This window comes from Martes martes (assembly GCF_963455335.1).
Source record: "Martes martes genome assembly, chromosome: 1".
NCBI lineage: Eukaryota > Metazoa > Chordata > Mammalia > Carnivora > Mustelidae > Martes > Martes martes.
Window position 1 is genome coordinate 66,656,257 of NC_137888.1, and position 20,437 is coordinate 66,676,693.

The 20,437-nt window shown below is 36.0% G+C and overlaps 1 pseudogene across 1 annotated transcript in view; it reads right to left on the bottom strand.

The window, feature by feature from the left end:
- LOC308341014 (DNA polymerase theta-like) overlaps nucleotides 1–20,437 on the bottom strand; it is a 116,612-nt pseudogene that overhangs the window by 58,481 nt on the left and 37,694 nt on the right. Inside the window, exon 13 of the transcript in view lies at nucleotides 217–3,288. The product of the transcript in view is annotated as a DNA polymerase theta-like (transcript). The remainder of the gene's footprint in view (nucleotides 1–216; nucleotides 3,289–20,437) is intronic.

Below are 20,437 nucleotides of genomic sequence, written 5' to 3' on the forward strand. Positions count from 1 at the left end.
TGGAGTCACCCATCTCTTAGACCAGATGGCAACTATTATTAATCTAGTTGTGCTCAACAATAAAGCTGTTCTAAACCCACATAGAAGAAACTTTAATTGAACTCTGAATAAATTTATTACATTTAATATCCTATACTGAAAAGGCTCAGGCCCATCCCAACCCACTATTTTACATATAAAGATGAAAATATGAAAAAAAATTTTTTAAAGTCTTACCTTGCTTAAACCTACCACCAATAGCAGCACTTTTAGATGTCAAACTACTGATCTTTTCACAAGCCAGTGAGATAGAAAATCACTTTTTGCTCTGCACTCCTTAATGAATGTTCAAAAGAGAGTTTGGTCACTAGCTACATCAATTGTGGCCAAACTTTCTGAGCTGAACAAGGCTGGAGTTAACTCCAATCCATCTTGTGATAACCACAGTGAAAAAGTTGTGTCTCTAATAGGACTTCTTTTAAACCATTTCTACTCTCTGAACTTAAATCTTGGTTTTTAATATTTGAAGATGAGTCAAATGAGTAACTTTCACCAAGCTGTAAAACGCTATGTGTTTTCTGAAGTTTTACAGAAGATGTTCCAGGAATACTTGAAAATATCAGTTTAGAAGCAGATGTTGGAGTAGGTGTAAGAGGAATGAGTCTATTATCATCAACTATACAGTTCTCTTTACAAGGCAAGTGGGATGAGGTTTCAGCACGAAGGGCATTGGTCTCCAGTGTCCCAATCTTGCTTTTTTACTTCAATATTTAGAGAAAATGAGATTCCCTGCACTTGATTTGGCTCCAAATTTGAAATCACTTTTTGTTTGTCATTTACCTCTGCATTTTTTCCTTTCAAACTAGACAAGTTTGTAGTGGTTAATTTTTGCTTTTCATTTTCTAGAGGACTGGACACTTTGTCTAAAATTCTCTGCAGTCCTGGACTTAAATAAAATGATGCCCCTGACCATATTAATGCATTCTTTTCCTCTGTCTCAGTTCATTTGGGTTTTTGAGACCTTTCATCTTTATCTCCTCCGATTACTTCTCTTTGTGGATAACCATTACCTACAGTCACTGGATCACTTAGTTCTAATGTTCTAAAACTCCAGTATTCGTTTCTCCTGGACAGGACATATTTCTGCATTATTCAAAGCTTCAACCACCTGATCAGAATCCACTTCTGAAAATATAATAGACTCATCACTGAAACAAGTGTACTGTTGCTGATTATCTTGATTCTCATTCATTTGATTTTCTAATTGTGCCTTCTCATTATAGACACACAGAATGACTGAAATGGTTTGATGTTAGTGCAGAACAGAGGGGTTCCTTCACTTGTATGTCAGGTGGTTGTTCTTTTAATAGGTAGTCTTCACCGAAACTGTCAAACAGTAAACTATCACTCAAATTCAAAGTTGTTTCAGGAACTGGCAGGCATTCTGCTTCTATACCAGTGATAGTTCTCTTTTGAGGAACCAGAGGTATAACTGGTTTCATAGCTTTTTGTGTTTGATAACCTTGAAGAAAACTATTTAATTGAGAGTCAGTGACAGAAAGTTCATTCCTTTTAAAACAAGGGCCATTTACCCTCAAGAGTATTGGAGAAAGAAAAATCGAGCTTTCTGGAGTCAGGATATCAACCCCATCCAAATCAGTGCCTTGTTTCATAGTATTTACAGTCTTAAGTTCCAAATGATCTTTATTTGTCACTTCTGGAGAATGTTGTTCACCAGAAAAAGTAATACAAATCTCATTCTGAAAAAAGCGTACTGAACTCTGGTCATCTAAGCTCTTCTGCAACATCCCTGTTGCCAGCTTGGCATACTTTGCTTCTGGTTTGGCATTTTCAGTTGCCATCTGTTGTATTATTTTCTCTGATGGAGTATCCATGTAGAAACTATCTTCAAATTCACAAGGAACTAAACCTAATTCAGAAATACAATTATTCTTTGTTTTGTTTGCTTCTGTTTTTTCTTGTTTTCTAGATGTATTTAGTAAATTCTCATGCTGGCCTTCTGATCCTCGAGTTGGGAGTATCTAAGCTCTGCTTATATTATCTCGTGATACCTAAAGGTTATTTGACTTATTTTCTTCACTATTAAACTTCATAATTCCACACTTGATAATAATATTTGAGTCTCTATTCATATAACTACTGCCTGTCTCACAGAGCATTTGTCTTTCTATTATTTTTTTCTGCTTGGTATAAGTGTTCGTCTGTTTATCAGACTGTTTTTCTGGGCAGTAGTTAACTGAGTAGGTGTCATGTTTTAGATAAACATTCTGGTTTTTTAATCATTTTCTACCACCAAGACTGTGTTTATTTTTTCTGACTCAACAACAGCAAATCCTCTTCCATTTTCACTAACCATACTAGTGGGTTGACAAGTCACTTTTTTACTCTGGGATTGTGTGATAAAATGTTCCACAAGAATATCATTAGTTTTTGTTTTGTTCTTTGAACTTTGTTCTCTTTCTAATGAGAATGATGCTTTGCTATATTTTCCCTCAGCACAGAATGATATATTTTTAGCAAAAGGGTCTGGACTTCTAAATTCCACATTCTTCTCATCTAAGGTAAATGCATCTCCACAATAAACAGGATTAGACATAGTCTGTTCCTGTAAATCAATTCTACACATCTCAGTGTCTTTCATCAGCTACTGTGTCTAGATTGTTTTACATGTTTACTTTGTTTCCAAGATCCACAGGTAATACTCATCTTTTCTGAATTGAAACTCTGAGCTTCTTTTTTAGTTTTCTCAAATAAGAGAATCCGAAGAACTTTCTTAGTGCATGTTTTTCCCTCATTCAGAGAGGTTCTTAGTTTTTCTTTACTTATACTCAAAGAAGCCTGTTTTCTTGCTCTGGAAATGGAATGTGCCTGGTGCTCTTGATTCCCATTCTGTAACTTATCATAAAAGCAGTTTGTATGCTCTCCACTTTTCTCTAAATTCTGCACAGTATTTGATGAATGCTTAGCAGAAGAATCACTAAACATTGAGTTACTTTTTTTCTTTGGTGTTAACCTTTCACAAGATCTTTTAGTTTGGGGTATAAATTTCTGTTCCTTTACTTCTGACTCACTGCTGGTCAATGAGTGTGTATCAGAATTTAAAAGGGAGTATGAATTCCATTGCACTCCCATTTCAACTAGTCCTGCTGCAGAATCATTTTAGCTTCTTCCACAATAAGGGCTGCTGCTTCCGTTTCAGTTAAACCTTTTCTGCCAGTCACCCAAATAGTTCACATATTCCGACGTTCTTCAACTGCTTCCTCTTCCTCATCTATTGCCTTTTGGGTACTATATAAGGATGCAGGAAAAAATAATGTATTGATTCACTCATGCATACCAAAATATTTACTAAGCATTAATCTTATCTGTTCTCAGAACTGAAGAAATTGCACTGAACAAGAGGGAAATGTGTCTACTGTTTTAGAGCTTACATTCTAGTTGTGCAAATCAGAAAACAAACATGTTAAAATGCATTCTATGTCAACTCGTAAGAATTGTGTACAAAAATGAAGCACCAGGAGATGGGTGGTTCTGTAATTTTTAAATAGCATAATTAGAGAAGGCCTCACCAAGATCCATTAAGCAGAAATCATTTAAAATAGAGTCATAAGACTCTCATAAAAACAAATCCTATGTAACATGAACTCTGGACAAAATAATTGAAGGACCTGGAGAGTGACCAAAAGGAGAAACTGAAACCTGGAGTTTACTGATAGGCAGAATTTGAAAAAGAGCTCAGAATAACTGCAAGAGATTAAAAAAAAAAAATTGGAGAAAGTCCAGAAATGAGAGATCCAAAGAAAGAGAACCCTAAATTCTTCATATAAATTCTGCCCAAATATCTGGCTGTCCTCTAATCTATGCAAGGGTGGGCAGACTCCAAGCAGCCAGTTAAAAGACAAAGTTTAGAGTTTGAGTTCAGTCAAGCTGACTGATAAAATGTCAATGCTCTTTGGGGTAAAATAATAGATCCTATGCCCTAAAAGACCAAACATTCACAAAATTGAAGTACCATGAAGAGAAAGAAAAAAAAATGGGATGAGATATGAAAATCATTAAAGAAATAATAGCCAAGAGACTTCTGTTTCCAACAAGGATGGTGTAATAGGGACCAAGTTAGCCTGTCACCCAAAACAACTAAAACCAAGGCTACCTCTTAAAAGACACTGCAGCTTCCATTTTGCTCTCTTGGATTACTTATTCTAGGGGAAGCTAACCGTCATGCATAAGGACAACAAGCAGCTCTGTGGAGAAGCCCACATGGAGAACTGAGCACCAGTTTGCCAGTATGTGTGCAAGTCATCTTAAAAGCAGATCCAACTCAAACCTTCAGATAACTATAGTCCCAGCCAACAGCTTTACTAAAACCTCAAACCAGACCACTAGCAAAGGTGCTCCCAAGTTCATGACTCACAGAAACTTTGAGTTAATATATATTTATTGTTGCCTTTAAGCCACTAAGTACTTTAAGATATATTTTTAAGTTTTTTTTTTTTTTAAGTAATCTCTACACCCAACATGGGGCTTGAATTCATGACCTTAAGATCAAGAATAGCATGTTCTTCCAACTGAGCCAGACACACACCCCTAAGCTACTAAGGTCTTAATTTGTTTCACAGCATTAGCTAACTAGCCTAGTAAAATTATCAAACTTCAAAGATATAAAAAAGAAATTTCAAGACCTACATATTTAGCACAAAAGAATTATATTCCCATTAAAATTCTTAAAAACAACATGCACAGCAAAGAAAGAGCATTTTCCTAAAACTCAATAAAAGAAAGCATGGGCCAAAAATTTATATCCAGCCAAGATGTGCCTCAAATATTAAGGTTATGGAAAAACAGTTTTAAACATACAAGATATGGGGAATTCTATACTATATTAGTCTTCAAGAAATCTATTAGTGGATAAGTTTCATCCAGTCAAGAGATGACTAGAAGTTGTTCAGCATTAAGACCAATGGTAAGAATTTGAATAAATAAAAATGTAGATTATATTAATTTTCCATCTCTACACCCTACAAGGATGGGGAAAAGGGTGGAAAATTAGTGTACACACGTTATATGTTGAGACAAAGTAGAAATAATGTACTTTTTAAAGGGAAGGAAAAGGACAGGAAAAAAGAAAAAGAAAAAGTGAGCTCAATGTTGATGACTATTGTTCAGGCAGTATGTGGGTATTACAGAATACCATTAAAATCTTGACAAACCAGGGGCATCTGGCTGGCTCATTTGGAAGAGCATGTGAATCTTGCTCTCCAGGTTGTGAGTTCCAGCCTCATGTTGGATGTAGAGACTCCTTAAAAATAAAATCTTAAAACAAACAAACAAACAAAAAAAAAAAAACCTTGACAAACCAGATAATAAAAAGCACACAGGTACACACTAGAACAAAAATACATACCTTTCTAAATATAAAAATAAAACTCCAAAGAGTATCCTTAGGCAGAAAAATAAACATAGTAAATATACAATAACATAATTATAAAATAATTTAAGAATTGAAACTAAACATTTTAGTTAAATCAATAATTATGAATGGGATTAAATCATATATTAAAAAAATTTTCAATTTGGTTCAAAAAGGAAAGATAATTACATCTCAGTGTGGTACATAAGAGGTATATCTAAAGCAAATTGATTCTAAAAGGCTAAAACCAAAGGGATGGACAGAAAAATTTCTAGGCAAAGGAAAGCAAGAAGAAAGTAGTGAGGGATAGACTGCATTAAACAAGAAAGAGTAAAATTTACTGCTAAAAACAACAATCATAATAAAGATAACATTATCAATCAGTCATATGTACTATGAGTATGTACACACCAAATAACAAGCAATTACTTAATGAAGAAAAGACAAGAGATACAAGGAGACAGAGAAAAATATATTAACAATTAGTGAACTTCAGTAAACCACTCTCATTAAAAGACAGATGAAATGTTGAGGAGGGGAATGAATAAAAATAAAGAAGACCTAATGAACATAACCAATGAAGCAGTCTTTATGAATATACCTCAAATATTTTACCTTTATAATAGAGAACACATTTAGTTTGTGTTGGTCATGTATTAGGTCACAAAGAAACATCAGTGAGTTCCATAAAGTATATGTGTTACAAACAACAATATTAGATTGCAGTGTAATAAGACTACAAGTCATTTAACAAAATAAAAAAAAAAAAAAAGCACTTCCACCTGGGCAAAAGAGGGAAAACATGAAAATTACATAATTTCTAACAAATAAAATGAAAATCTCTACATATCACACAGTTTGTGGATTATACTTAAAATAGAGACCACAGGAAATTTCACAGTACTAAATTCATAGTACTTCACTAAAAACAGCATTTATCAATAAAAACATAAGTCAACAAATTCCTAGTTCAACAAAATACTAGAAAAAGTGCAACAAAATAAAAAGGAAGCAGGAAGAATGAAATGTAATATTAAAAGAAGAAATTAATAAGGTATATTTTAAAAAATAGACCTAATAGGCCAGAGGAGCCAAGATGGCAGAAGAGTAGCAGACTGAGATGACATCAGGTAGCAGGAGATCAGCTAGATAGTTATCAAACCATTCCAAATACCTACAAACCCAACAGGAGATTGAAGAGAAGAAGAGCAGCAAATCTAGAAACAGAAAATTGACCACTTTCTGAAATGCAGAGAAGTGAATCCAAAGAAATGGGAAGATAGACCGCAGGGGGAGGGGCAGGCTCCCAGCAAGCAGTGGAGCAATGGAAACAAAATTTGAACTTTTAAAAGTCTGCTCCACTGAAGGACATTGCTCCAGAGGCTAAGTGGGGGTGGGAGCCCTTGTGGGGACAGTGTGGTCTCAGGTCCCACGGAGTCACAGAAGGATTGGGGATATCTGAGTGTAGCAGAGCTTACAGGTATCAGAGTGGGGATGCTGACTACAGAGACAGAGCCGAGAAGTGAGCTCTCAGCTCAGGGTTACCTTAAACTGTGATCCACAGCACAGTCAGACCACTGCTCTTTGAGCAGGGACACCACAAGTGGCAGATCTGGGGAGACCCACCTTCATCTGCCGCAAGAGCAGAGCAGCAAGAATCTGCTGGGTTTGGAGACTCCAAGCAGGGCTGTGTGACAGAGACAGAAACATTCAGTCACAGGCTGTGTGCGCCCGAGAGCAGCCAGAGACCAGGGAGATGGGAGTGATTGAGCGCATTTCTCCAAGGACGCACTGAGGAATGGGACCCCAAGCTCTCGGCTCCTCTGGGCCGGAGATTGGGAAGCCACCATTTTCATTCCTGTCCTCCAAGCTCTACAGAAAGTGTTCAGAGGAAAAAAGCTCCCAAGAGTGAACCTGAGCAGATTACTTACCCCGACCACTGGCAAGGGCAGTGCAATTCCGCCTCAGGCAAAAACATTTGAGAATCACCAAAACAGGCCCCTCCCCCCCCAACAGAAGATCAGCAAGAACATCCAGCTAAGACCAAGCTCACTGATCAAGGCGAAGAGCAGAATTCCAGAGGAGGGGAAAGCAAAGCATGGAATTCATGGCTTTCTCCCTATGATTCTTTAGTCTTGCAAAGTTATTTATTTTATTTTATTTTCTTATTCTAATTTTTTTAACTTTTCCTCTTTCCTCTTTTAACATTTCTTAACTAGTTTATCTTCACAATACCTTTCTAAAAAAAGAAAATCTTTTTAAACCTTCATTATTATAGTCATATTTTATCCTTCAGTGTATCTAACTTTATTTTTTGTATACTTATAGGGTTTTTTTCTTCTAAAAATGTTTTAGGAAATAATTTTTTCTAAGAGATAAAAATATACCATAAATCTAGCACAGGTCTTTGTTCTAGTCTCCAGTCCAAGCAAATTCTCTCCACTTTCTTTTTCTTTCTTTTTCCAACCAACTTATTAATTCCTTTTTTAAATTTTCATCTTTACACTCATATTCCATCCCTTCATCGTTTTTACGCTTATATTTTTATATATATAAGTTTTTCTTTCTTTAAAATTCTGGGAGGTAGTTTCTTCTAAGAGACCAAAATACACCCAAAATCAAGTCAGTGGCTCTGTTCTATTCATCAGTCTAATATATATATAGATAGATAAATAGATATTTGAAAAATTTTTTAAATCTTTTTAAAACTGCTTTTTAGCTCCCTTCTTCTCCCCCCGGATTTGGGGTCTCTTCTGATTTCATTAGTGTACATTTTTCCGGGGTCTTTTGCACCCTTATAAAATTTTATTCTCTCGTTCATATATTCTTATCTGGATAAAATAGCAAGGCAGAAAAACTCGCCACAAAAAAAAAAAAAAAAAAAAAGAATAAGAGACAGTACCAAAGGCTAGACAACTAATCAATATGGATGTTGGTAATATGTCAGATCTAGAAGTCACAACGACAATTCTCATGGTGCTAGCTGGTCTCAAAAAATGCATGGAAGATATTAGAGAAACCCTGTCTGGAGAAATAAAAGCCCTTTCTGGAGAAATAAAAGAACTAAAATCTAACCAAGTTGAAATCAAAAAAGCTATTAATGAGGTACAATCAAAAATTGAGGCTCTTACTACTAGGATAAATGAGGCAGAAGAGAGAATTAGTGATACAGAAGACCAAATGACAGAGAATAAAGAAGTTGAGCAAAAGAGAGACAAACAGCTACTGGACCATGAGGGGACAATTCAAGAGATAAGTGATACCATAAGATGAAATAATATTAGAATAATTGGGATTCCAGAAGAAGAAGAAAGAGAGAGGGGGGCAGAAGGTATATTGGAGCAAATTAGTGTACACAATTTCCCTAATATGGCAAGGGTACAAGCATCAAAATCCAGGAGGCACAGAGAACCCCCCTCAAAATCAATAAAAATAAAAACTTACATGTCTTAATGACAAAGAGAAAATCCTGAAGGCAGCCCAGGACAAGAAGTCTGTAACATACAATAGTAAAAATACTAGATTGGTAACAGACTTATCCACAGAGACCTGGCAGGACAGAAAGAACTGGCATGATATATTCAGAGCACTAAATGAGAAAAAATGCAGCCAAGAATACTGTATCCAGCTAGGCTATCATTGAAAATACAAGAAGAGACAAAAAACTTCCAGGACAAACAAAAACTTTAAGAATTTGTAAACACCAAGGCAGCCCTACAGGAAATATTGAAAGGGGGGTCCTCTATGCAAAGAGAGAACCTAAAAGTAGTAGACCAGAAAGGAACAGAAACAATAGACAGTAACAGTCACCTTACAGACAATACAATGGCAACAAATTCATATCTTTCAATAGCTATCCTGAATGTAAATGGGCTAAACACCCCAATCAAAAGACACAGGGTATCAGAATGGATAAAAAACCAAAGCCCATCAATATGCTGTCTACAAGAAACTCATTTTAGACCCAAAGACACCTCCAGATTTAAAGTGAGGGGTGGAAAACAATTTATCATGCTAATGGACATTAAAATAAACCTGGGGTGGCAATCCTTATATCAGATCAATTAGATTTTAAGCCAAAGACTATAATAAGAGATGAGGAAGGACACTATATCATACTCAAAGGGTCTCTCCAACAAGATCTAACAATTGTAAATATCTATGTCCTAACATGGGAGCAGCCAACTATATAAACCAATTAATAACAAAATCAAAGAAACACATTGACAATAATACAATAACAGTAGGGGACTTTAATACCCTCCTCACTGAAATGGACAGATCATCTAAGCAAAAGATCAACAAGGAAATAAAGATCTTAAATGACACATTGGACCAAATGGACATCACAGATATATTCAGAACATTTCATCCCAAAGCAACAGAATACACATTCTTCTCTAGTGTACACGGAACATTCTCCAGAAAAGATCACATCCTGGGTCACAAATCAGGCCTCAACCGGTACCAAAAGATTGGAATCATTCCCTGCATATTTTCAGACCACAATGCTCTGAAGCTAGAACTCAATCACAAGAGGAAAGTTGGAAAGAACCAAATACATGGAGGCTAAAGAGCATCCTACTAAAGAATGAATGGGTCAACCAGGAAATTAAAGAAAAATTGAAAAAATTCATGGAAACAAATGAAAATGAAAACACAACTGTTCAAAATCTGTGGGACACAACAAAGGCAGTCCTGAGAGGAAAATATATAGCAATACAAACCTTTCTCAAGAAACAAGAAAGGTCTCAAATACACAACCTAACCCTACACCTAAGAGAAAGAATAGCAAAGAAAGCCTAAACCCAGCAGGAGAAGAGAAATCATAAAAATCAGAGCAGAAATCAATGAAATTGAAACCAAAAAAATAGAAAAAATCAATGAAACTAAGAGCTGGTTCTTGGAAAGAATTAATAAGATTGATGAACCCCTGGCTAGGCTTATCAAAAAGAAAAGAGAAAGGACCCAAATAAATAAAATCTTGAATGAAAGAGGAGAGATCACAACCAACACCAAAAAAATACAAACAATTATAAGAACATACTACGAGCAACTCTATGCCAACAAATTTGACAACCTGGAAGAAATGGATACATTTCTAGAGAATATAAACTACCACAACTGAACCAGGAAGAAATAGATAACCTGAACAGACCCATAACCAGTAAGGAGATTGAAACAGTCATCAAAAATCTCCAAACAAACAAAAGTCCAGGACCAGACGGCTTCCCAGGGGAATTCTACCAAACATTTAAAGAAGAATTAATTCCTATTCTCCTGAAACTGTTCCAAAAAAATAGAAATGGAAGGAAAACTTCCAAACTCATTCTATGAGGCCAGCATTACCTTGAACCCAAAACTAGAGATCCCATCAAAAAAGAGAATTACAGACCAATATCCTTGATGAACATGGGTGCAAAAATTCTCACCAAAATACTAGCCAATAGGATGCAATGTACATTAAAAGGATTATTCACCACGATGAAGTGAGATTTATTCCAGGGCTGCAAGGTTGGTTCAACATCTGCAAATAAATCAATGTGATACAATACATTAACAAAAGAAAGAACAAGAACCATATGATACTCTCAATAGATGCTAAAAAAGCATTTCACAAAGTACAGCATCCATTCTTGATGAAAACTCTTCAAAGTGTAAGGACAGAGGGTACATACCTCAATATCATCAAAGCCATATATGAAAAACCCATGGCGAATATCATTCTCAATGGAGAAAAACTGAGAGCTTTTCTTTTTTTTTTTTAAGGATTTTATTTATTTATTTGACAGACAGAGATCACAAGTAGGCAGAGAGGCAGACAGAGAGAGAGGAGGAAGCAGGCTCCCCGCTGAGCAGGGAGCCTGATGCGGGGCTCGATCCCAGGACCCTGAGATCATGACCTGAGCTAAAGACAGAGGCCACCCAGGCACCCCATCTGAGAGCTTTTCTGCTAAGGTCAGGAACACAGCAGGGATGTCCATTATCACTCTTCTATTCAACATAGTACTAGAAGTCCTAGCCTCAGCAATCAGACAACAAGAAGGAATTAAAGGCATCCAAATTGGCAAAGAAGAAGTCAAACTATTACTTTTTGCCGATAATATGATACTTTATGCGGAAAACCCAAAGACTCCACTCCAAATCTGCTAGAACTTGTACAGGAATTCAGTAAAGTGTCAGGATATAAAAATCAATGCACAGAAATCAGGTGCACTCCTATACACCACAGCAAGACAGAAGAAGGGGAAATTAAGGAGTCAATCCCATTTACAATTACACCCAAAACCATAAGATACCTAGGAATAAACCTAACCAAAGAGGCAAAGAATCTGTTCTCAGAAAACTATAAAGTACTCATGAAAGAAATTGAGGAAATCACAAAGAAATGGAAAAATGTTTCATGCTCATGGATTGGAAGAACAAATATTATGAAAATGTCTATGCTACCTAAAGCAATCTACACGTTTAATGCAATCTCTAGCAAAATACCATCAATTTTTTTCAAAGAAATGGAACAAATAATCCTAAAATTTATCTGGAACCAGAAAAGACCTCAAATAGCCAGAGGAATATTGAAAAAGCCAAAGTTGGTGACATCACAATTCCAGACTTCAAGCTCTATTACAAAGCTATCATCATCAAGACAGTATGGTATAGTCACAGAAACAGACATATAGATCAATGGAACAGAATAGGGAGCCTATAAATGGACCCGCAACTCTATGGTCAACTAGTCTTTGACAAAGCAGGAAAGAATGTCCAGTGGAAAAAAGACAGTCTCTTCAACAAACGGTGTTGGGAAAATTGGACAGCCACATGCAGAAGAATGAAACTGAACCATTTCCTTACACCACAAACAAAAATAGACTCAAAATGGATGAAAGACCTCAATGTGAGAAAGGAATCCATCAAAATCCTTGAGGAGAACACAGGCAGCAACCTCTTCGACCTCAGCCACAGCAACTTCTTTCTAGAAGCATCGCCAAAGGCAAGGGAAGCAAGGGCAAAAATGAACTATTGGGAAATGTTCTAGCTGGGAATAGTTCTTGATGAACTATTCATCAAGATCAAAAGCTTTTGCACAGCAAAGGAATCAGTCAATAAAACCAAAAGACAACTGACAGAATGAAAGAAGTTATTCGCAAATGACATCTCAGATAAAGGGCTAGTATCCAAAATCTATAAAGAAGTTATCAAACTCAACACCCAAAGAACAAATAATCCAATCAAGAAATGGGCAGAGGGGGGCGCCTGGGTGGCTCAGTGGCCTAAAGCCTTGGCCTTCGGCTCAGGTCATGATCTCAGGGTCCTGGGATTGAGCCCCGCATTGGGCTCTCTGCTCAGCAGGGAGTCTGCTTGCCCCACCTCTCTCTGCCTGACTCTCTGCCTACTTGTGATCTCTCTCTGTGTCAAATAAATAAATAAAATCTTTAAAAAAAAAAAAAAGAAATGGGCAGAGGACATGAACGGACATTTCTGCAAAGAAGGCATCCAGATGGACAACAGACACATGAAAAAGTGCTCAACATCACTTGGCATTAGGGAACTACAAATCAAAACCACAGTGAGATACCACCTCACACCAGTCAGAACGGCTAAAAGTAACCAGTCAGGAAATGACAGATGTTGGTGAGGATGCGGAGAAAGAGGAACCTTCCTACACTGTTGGTGGAATGCAAACTGGTGCAGCCACTCTGGAAAACTGCATGGAGATTCCTCAAAAAGCTGAAAATAGAGCTACCCTATGAACTAGCACACGCACTACTGGGTATTTACCCTAAAGATACAAATGTAGCTATCTGAAGGGGCACATGCACCTGAATGTTTATAGCAGCAATGTCCACAATAGCCAAACTATGGAAAGAACTTAGATGTCCATCAACTGACGAATGGATAAAGATGTGGTATATATATACAATGGAATACTATAAGGCATCAAAAGAAATGAAATATTGCCATTTGTGATAACATGGATGGAACTAGAGGGTATTGTGCTTAGCGAAATAAGTCAGAGAAAGACAATTATCATATGATCTCCCTGATATGAGGAATTTGAGACGCAAGGTGGGGGATTTGGTGGGTAGGGAAGGAAAAAATGAAACAAGATGGGATCGAGAGGGAGACAAGCCATAAGAGACTCTTAATCTCACAAAAAAACCTGAGGGTTGCTGGGGGGAGGGAGTTAGGGAGAGGGTGGTTGGATTATGGACATTGGGGAGAGTATGTGCTATGGTGAGTGCTGAGAAGTGTGTAAGCCTGATGATTCACAGACCTGTACCCCTGGGGTTAATGATACATTATATGTTAATTAAAAAAAAAAGGAATGGTTGCCAAATATTCAAGAATCAAAAAAAATGGTCAAAAATATACTCTCATGTTTATTTTTTCTCTCCAATATTCCACTACATATAAAAGATTGAATTTGAAGATGTAAGGGGAAAAAAGTTTGTTACTTAGCTAAATAATGCAAGAGTTTATATTAAAATTTAAACTTTTCATAATATAGATCAATAATAATTTTGCACATTTTTTCCTAATATAACTCTATATGTAATTATAACTGATAGTATTTTATGATGGGGAGCTTCAAAAACTATAACATTTTTCGATGAACATTTTGTTGATACTGATAAATTTAAAGATGCTTTCAAATTTATGCAGCACCCATTAGAATTAAAATTTAGTAGTAGAGAGTTGACATGAGTTGGTGAATTTACTTATCATGGACATAATTTTGAAATGGTACAGTTTGCTTTAAAGTTAAATTATTCTAAAAAACTAGGTTTTATCAAAACAAATTTTAAGGAAAAATTATTTTTATGCTCTCAATTTTTGGTCAAACTTTAGGTATGTTTGGAAATATTTGAGTCTGTGAATCTACTTTCTCAACCATATGTTACATTAAATCTAAATATAGATCATTTTTTTCTAATTTAAGTATAGCTTCTGAATTGATGGGTGTTGCAAGTTTCAAATACATACATTTCTTCTAAGTATAAAAAGGACTGTAAAATATCTCATTGATGTTTCTATATTGATTATAAGTTGAAATGCCAATATTTTGGGTTTATTGGTTTAAATAAAATATATCATTAACATTAAAAAAAAAGACCTAATAAAACAAAATCCTAGATTTTTAAAAAGATTTTTATTTATTTATTTGACAGAGAGAGATCACAAGTAGGCAGAGAGGCAGGCAGGGAGAGAGGAAGGGAAGCAGGCTCCCTGCTGAGCAGAGAGCCTGATGCGGGGCTCGATTCCAGGATCCCGAGACCATGACCTGAGCAGAAGGCAGAGGCCTTAACCCACTGAGCCACCCAGGTGCCCCAAAATCCTAGATTTTTAAAGAATTTTAAAATAGATAAGCCACTAGCTAATCTGATCAAGAAAAACCACAAAGTAGACATTCACAAAGCAGAAAATTACAAAGAAGGAATAACTATTGAAAAAGAAAAAATACTTAAAATTCCTAAGAAACTAACTTACAAATAAGACTCTATAAAAATATATTTGAAAATCAAGATGAAACAGCAATTTCCTAGGGAAATACAGATTACTAAAATTGACCCTATTAGAGATAGAAAGCTTAGAGAGACTAATTTCTGAAAAAATGAAATCAACAAAATAATTGAGAACTAACCATCCAAGATGGTTTCATACAGTAAACATATCAAACCTTCTACTGATCCCAAGACTGTATAAATTACTGCAAAGCACTAAAAACAAACAACACTTCATAATTATTTTTTAGGAAGAAAGTCTGATACCAAAACTTGAATAAAGATAGTGCAAAAAACACACAATGCAAGAAAAATATAGATCAATATTATTTCTAAATAACAATGCAAAATTAACTATTTTAAACATTAACAAACAGAATCCAACATCACATAATAAAATAAAATAACCAAGTTAAATTTATTTTGGAACATATGTTTGATTCAATGTTAGGAAATCTATTAATATAATGTACTGTGTTAATAGGTGAAACGGGAGAAAAACCCTATCAATATCTCCATAGATACTAAAAAATCCTTTGACAAAATTCAATATCCAATCATGATAAAAGTACTCAAGGAAGTTTCATTTAATGGACATTTTCTTAAAATGATAATACATACATATAAACCTACATATATACACACACATCATAGTCCTGAAGACAGTACCCTCATAAAGTAACACCAGAGGCATTTCCTCTAAGATCCCAAACAAAGCAAAAATGCCCACTGTCTACTACCACCATCCCTAATACTACTACATATTAGAGGTATCAGCTAATGCAATTAATAGAAATGAATTAAAAACACATGAATTCTTAAGGAAGAAGTAAAATAACTATTTGCCGGTGATACAATAATACACCTGGAATATTCTAGAGAATTAATGATAAAAGTAATTCAAACAATAAAAGAATTCTAAAAATAGGATTAAAAAATATACAAAAAGTCTTCACATACTCAAGTAATAACTATGTAAAAGACATCATAGACGAAAGCCACCAATTAAAATAACACTAAAGATTAAGAAGGAACAACCTTAACGAGAAATGTATAGAACCTGTGTGAGTAAAACCTAAAACTTCTAAAAACTTACTTGAGGAAATCTTTTGAAAACTCTTGAAAATCACAAAACTAGATTCAAATCAAAGATGTTACCTATCCTTGGATAGGTTGACAAAATAATATAAAGATGTTGATTCTGTTTCATTTCAATCCAATCCCAATAAAATATCAACAAACACTTTAACTTCCATATGGGCAAATACACAGAATAGCCAGAAAAATATTGAAAACTATGTGTGAAAGTTCCTTATCAGATATTAAAACATATATAAAGTCTTTATAATTAAAAATATGGTACTTGCTCATGAATTGACAAAAAGAATAGTAAGTAGACTAGAAAGTCCAGAAATAAACCTAATTATTTATAGATATTTAGTATATAATAAAGATAGCATCTCAAATTACTAAGTCAAAGATATACCTTTTTTTATAAATGGGAACCATTGGATAAAAAATGAAATTAGAACCAGACTTCACACCAGACACAAAATTAAATTCTAAATGCATCAGGAATCTAAATTCAAACCTATAAATACTAGAAAAAAACATGAATGAATTATTTTTTAATCTCAGTACAAAGTTTTCTATGATAATTCAAGAGTAGAAAAAAAAGAAAGAAAAAAGACTGATTTAAAAAATCAGTAAAAAATTAAAGTTCTGCATGGCAAAAACAATGCAATGAAAGTCAAAAGACAATTCATAAATTTTGTGAATATATTTGTAATATATGTATAAAAGCAGCTAAATACTCTAATCAATTTTGAAAAGATTCTTTAAAAGGAGAGGGAAACGACCAAACCCAGTAGAAACATAAGGTAAAGACATAATCAGAAAATTCACAAAGAAACCAAGAAAAAAAAAATCCCAAAACATATGAAAACATCTCTACCATCACTCACAAGTGAAGAAATGCACACTTACTGAGATACAATTTCTCATCTAACAGACTGATAAAATGAAAACCTCTAACAATGGATTCTGTTGGCAAGGCTGTGGGCTAATAGATTAGTGAGAATGTAACCTGCAGGGCAATCTGGAATCTAATAAAGTGACATAAGTCCTTAACTTTGAAAATCCCAACCAGGAATTTACTCTGAGGAAACATTATCAAAAATATGAAAATACATATGCAGAGGTAATTCATTGTGAATTGTTAATGGCAAACTGAGACAATCAAAAGGCTAACTGGGCTTTCTAGTTCTTAAGTACCAAGTACTAAAAGGAAAGAGTAGCCAGTTGCCAGATACCAGTTTCCATTCAGAAAATTAACTTTAATGCAATTCTGTATCTAACCTACACATCTTATTCAAATTTCACCAACTGTTCCACTTACATCCCTTTTCTAATCCAATCTAGAATAAGGTGGTGCATCTAGTTTTCATGTCTCTTTATCTTTCTTTAATTAGAAACAGTTCCTCAGTCTTTGTTTTTTATGACCTCGATATTTTTGAAGAGTACTAGTCAATTATTTTGTACAATGCCTCTCAGTTTAGGTTTGTCTAATATTTCCTTATAATTAAATTTATTTTAGACATTTTTGATAAGAATATTCCAGAAGTGATGCTGTGTTTTTCTCACTGTGTCACATGAAGAAGTATGTGATATTGGTTTGTCCTAATACTGATATCAGTAATTTTGATCAATAAAGTTCTGGGCATTCAGAAGAGGCATAATCATAGCAATAGTAAACTCAGCATAATATAGAAGTACAAAGAGTAACTAGAACATAAAGAAACTAGACTTAGAATTTTGCCACATGGTGGAAGATCTGCTGGAACTCTTTCCAGGTCATAAGGGCTGCAAGTTTCACAGTTTATGCTCCCCCTCCACCTTGAGAGCAAGACAGAAGCAGTGTCCAGGTATACTAGCTGGCCTATTACCTCAACGAGCCCCAAACCCTTAGCCCACATCAGCCCCAGCCCTCCCACCAAGGCAGCACCAGTGTGGTACCCACCAGGAGGACATCCCTGGTCAGTACTCACTATAGCTCCAGCTGATGCTGCAAGGTGGCATACCCAGGAGCAAAGCAGCCCAGACCCAGGCCCATACTACTTTAGCTCCACACAGTTTGCTAATACTCCCCCAGCACAGAGTGCTCCAAGAATTCCTGACCCACACCCACCTTAGTTCCAGCAACTCTGTCTGGGTAACCCTTGTGTGGAGCCCCCCAGAACACCCAGCCTGCATCCACTTCAGCTTCAACTGTCCTCCCAGTGAACCCTGTGAGTAGACAGCCCCTGGACAGTCCTGGCCCATGCTCACTTCAGCTTCAGCTATCCTGCCAGGATGTTCTCTGTATAAAGAGCCCAGGGACTGCCCTGGCCTGCACCAACTTCAGCTTTTGCTATCTTGCCAGAACCCCTTTCCAGAGAGCCCTGAACCACCTGACCCAAGCCCATTTCAGCTCCAGTCATGCTACCAGGGCTGCCCAAAAAAGGAGTACCTGGGACTCCATGCCCATGACAGTCGCAGTTCCAGCCAACCAGCCAAAGTTATTAGGCACACAAAGACTATACAGGAATAGCCACACATTATACCTTTCCTTCAAGTTCAGAAGTAGCTGTTCTATTCAATTCAAAGGTACAAACAGAAAATCAAGCAAAATGGGGAGATAGAGGAATATGCTCCAAACAAAAGAACAAGTCAAAGTCTTAGAAAAAGAACTATCTGAAACAAAGAGAAAAAATGCACTTGATAAAGTTTAAAGTAATGATCCTAAAGACGCTCACTGGATTGGAGACAAGAGTGGGGAAGAACTCAGTGAAAATTTCAACAAAGAGATACAAAATATGAGAAAGAATTAATCGAAGTTAAAGAACATAGTAATATGAAAAATACACTAGAGGGAATCAACAGTAGATTAGGGGATGAGAAGAGATCAGCAGCAATCTAGAAGACAATGTAATAGAAAGCACTCAAGCTGAACAGCAAATAGAAAAAAAATTTTAATGAGGATAAGTTAAGCAATCTCTAGAATGACATCAAGTGAACAAACATTTGCATTATGGGGGTCCCAGGAGAGAAGAGAGAAAGAAAAGGGGAGAAAACTTATTTGAAGAAATAATAACTGAAAACTTCCTTAACCTGGGGAAAGAAAACAGGTTCAGGAAGGATACAGAGTTCCAAACAAGATGAATCTAAGGAGTTCCACACCATGACACATATAATTAAAATGTCAAAGGTTAAAGATAAAAAGAAAATTCCAAAAAGAGCAAGGAGAGGCAAAAAGTTACATACAGGGGAAACCACTTAAGGTTATGGGCAGATTTTTCAGCAGAAATGTTGCAGGCCAGAATAGAGTGGCATGATATATTCAAAGAGCTGAAGGGGGGGTGGGGAACAAACAAACCTACAACCAAGAACACTCTCTGGGGCAAGCTTATCATTCACAACAGAAGGAAAGATAAAGAGTTTCCCCAAAACACAAAAGTTAAAGGAGTTCATCACCACTAAGCTAGTCTTACAAGAAATGTTAAAGGGACTTCTTCAAGTGAAAAAAGAAAAGGCCATAATCAAAAGTAAGAAATTATGAATAAAAAGATATAAAATATAATAACATACAAAAAATGTGGGGAAAGGGAAATAAAAGAAATTTTCTTTTAGAATTTGTTCAAACTTAAGTGACCACTGACAATATAGACTGTTACATATTTAAAATGGTATATATGAACCACATGGTAAAGACAAACCCCAAATCTGTAATAGTTACACAAAAAATAAAGACAATCAACATAACACAACAGAAAGTCATCAAAGGAAAGAGAACAAAAGAAAGAAACAAAGAACTACAAAAACAAGAAAATAATTAACAAAATGGTAATAAATATATCAAAAGAGTTAGGGTGGTAGAATAGATTAAAAAGAAATAAGGGGGCGCCAGGGTGGCTCAGTGGGTTAAAGCCTCTGCCTTCGGCTCAGGTCATGATCCCAGGGTCCCGGGATCGAGTCCCGCATCGGGCTCTCTGCTCAGTGGGGAGCCTGCTTCCCCCTCTCTCTGTCTCTGCCTGCCTCTCTGCCTACTTGTGATCTCTCTCTCTGTGTCAAATAAATAAATAAAATCTTAAAAAAAAAAAAAAAGGAAATAAGATCCAGGGCACCTGGATGACTTGGTTAAGCATCTGCCTTCAGCTCAGGTCATGATCCCAGGGTCCTTGTACTGAACCCCACATCAGGCTCTCTGCTTAGAGTGTAGCCTCCTTCTCCCTCTCTCTGTTTGCCTCCCCCCCTGCTTATGCTCTCTCTCTCTCTCTCTCTATCTCTCTCTCTCAGTCAAATAAATAAATTAAAGAAATAAAAATTTTAAAAAGATAAGATCCAGGGGGCACATAGGTGGCTCAGTCGGTTAAGTGTCTACCTTCAGCTCAGGTCATGATCCTGAGGTTCTGGGATCAAGCCCTGTGTTGGGATCCCTGCTCAGCAATGAGTCTGCTTCTCCCTCTCCCTCTGCCACCCCCACCTC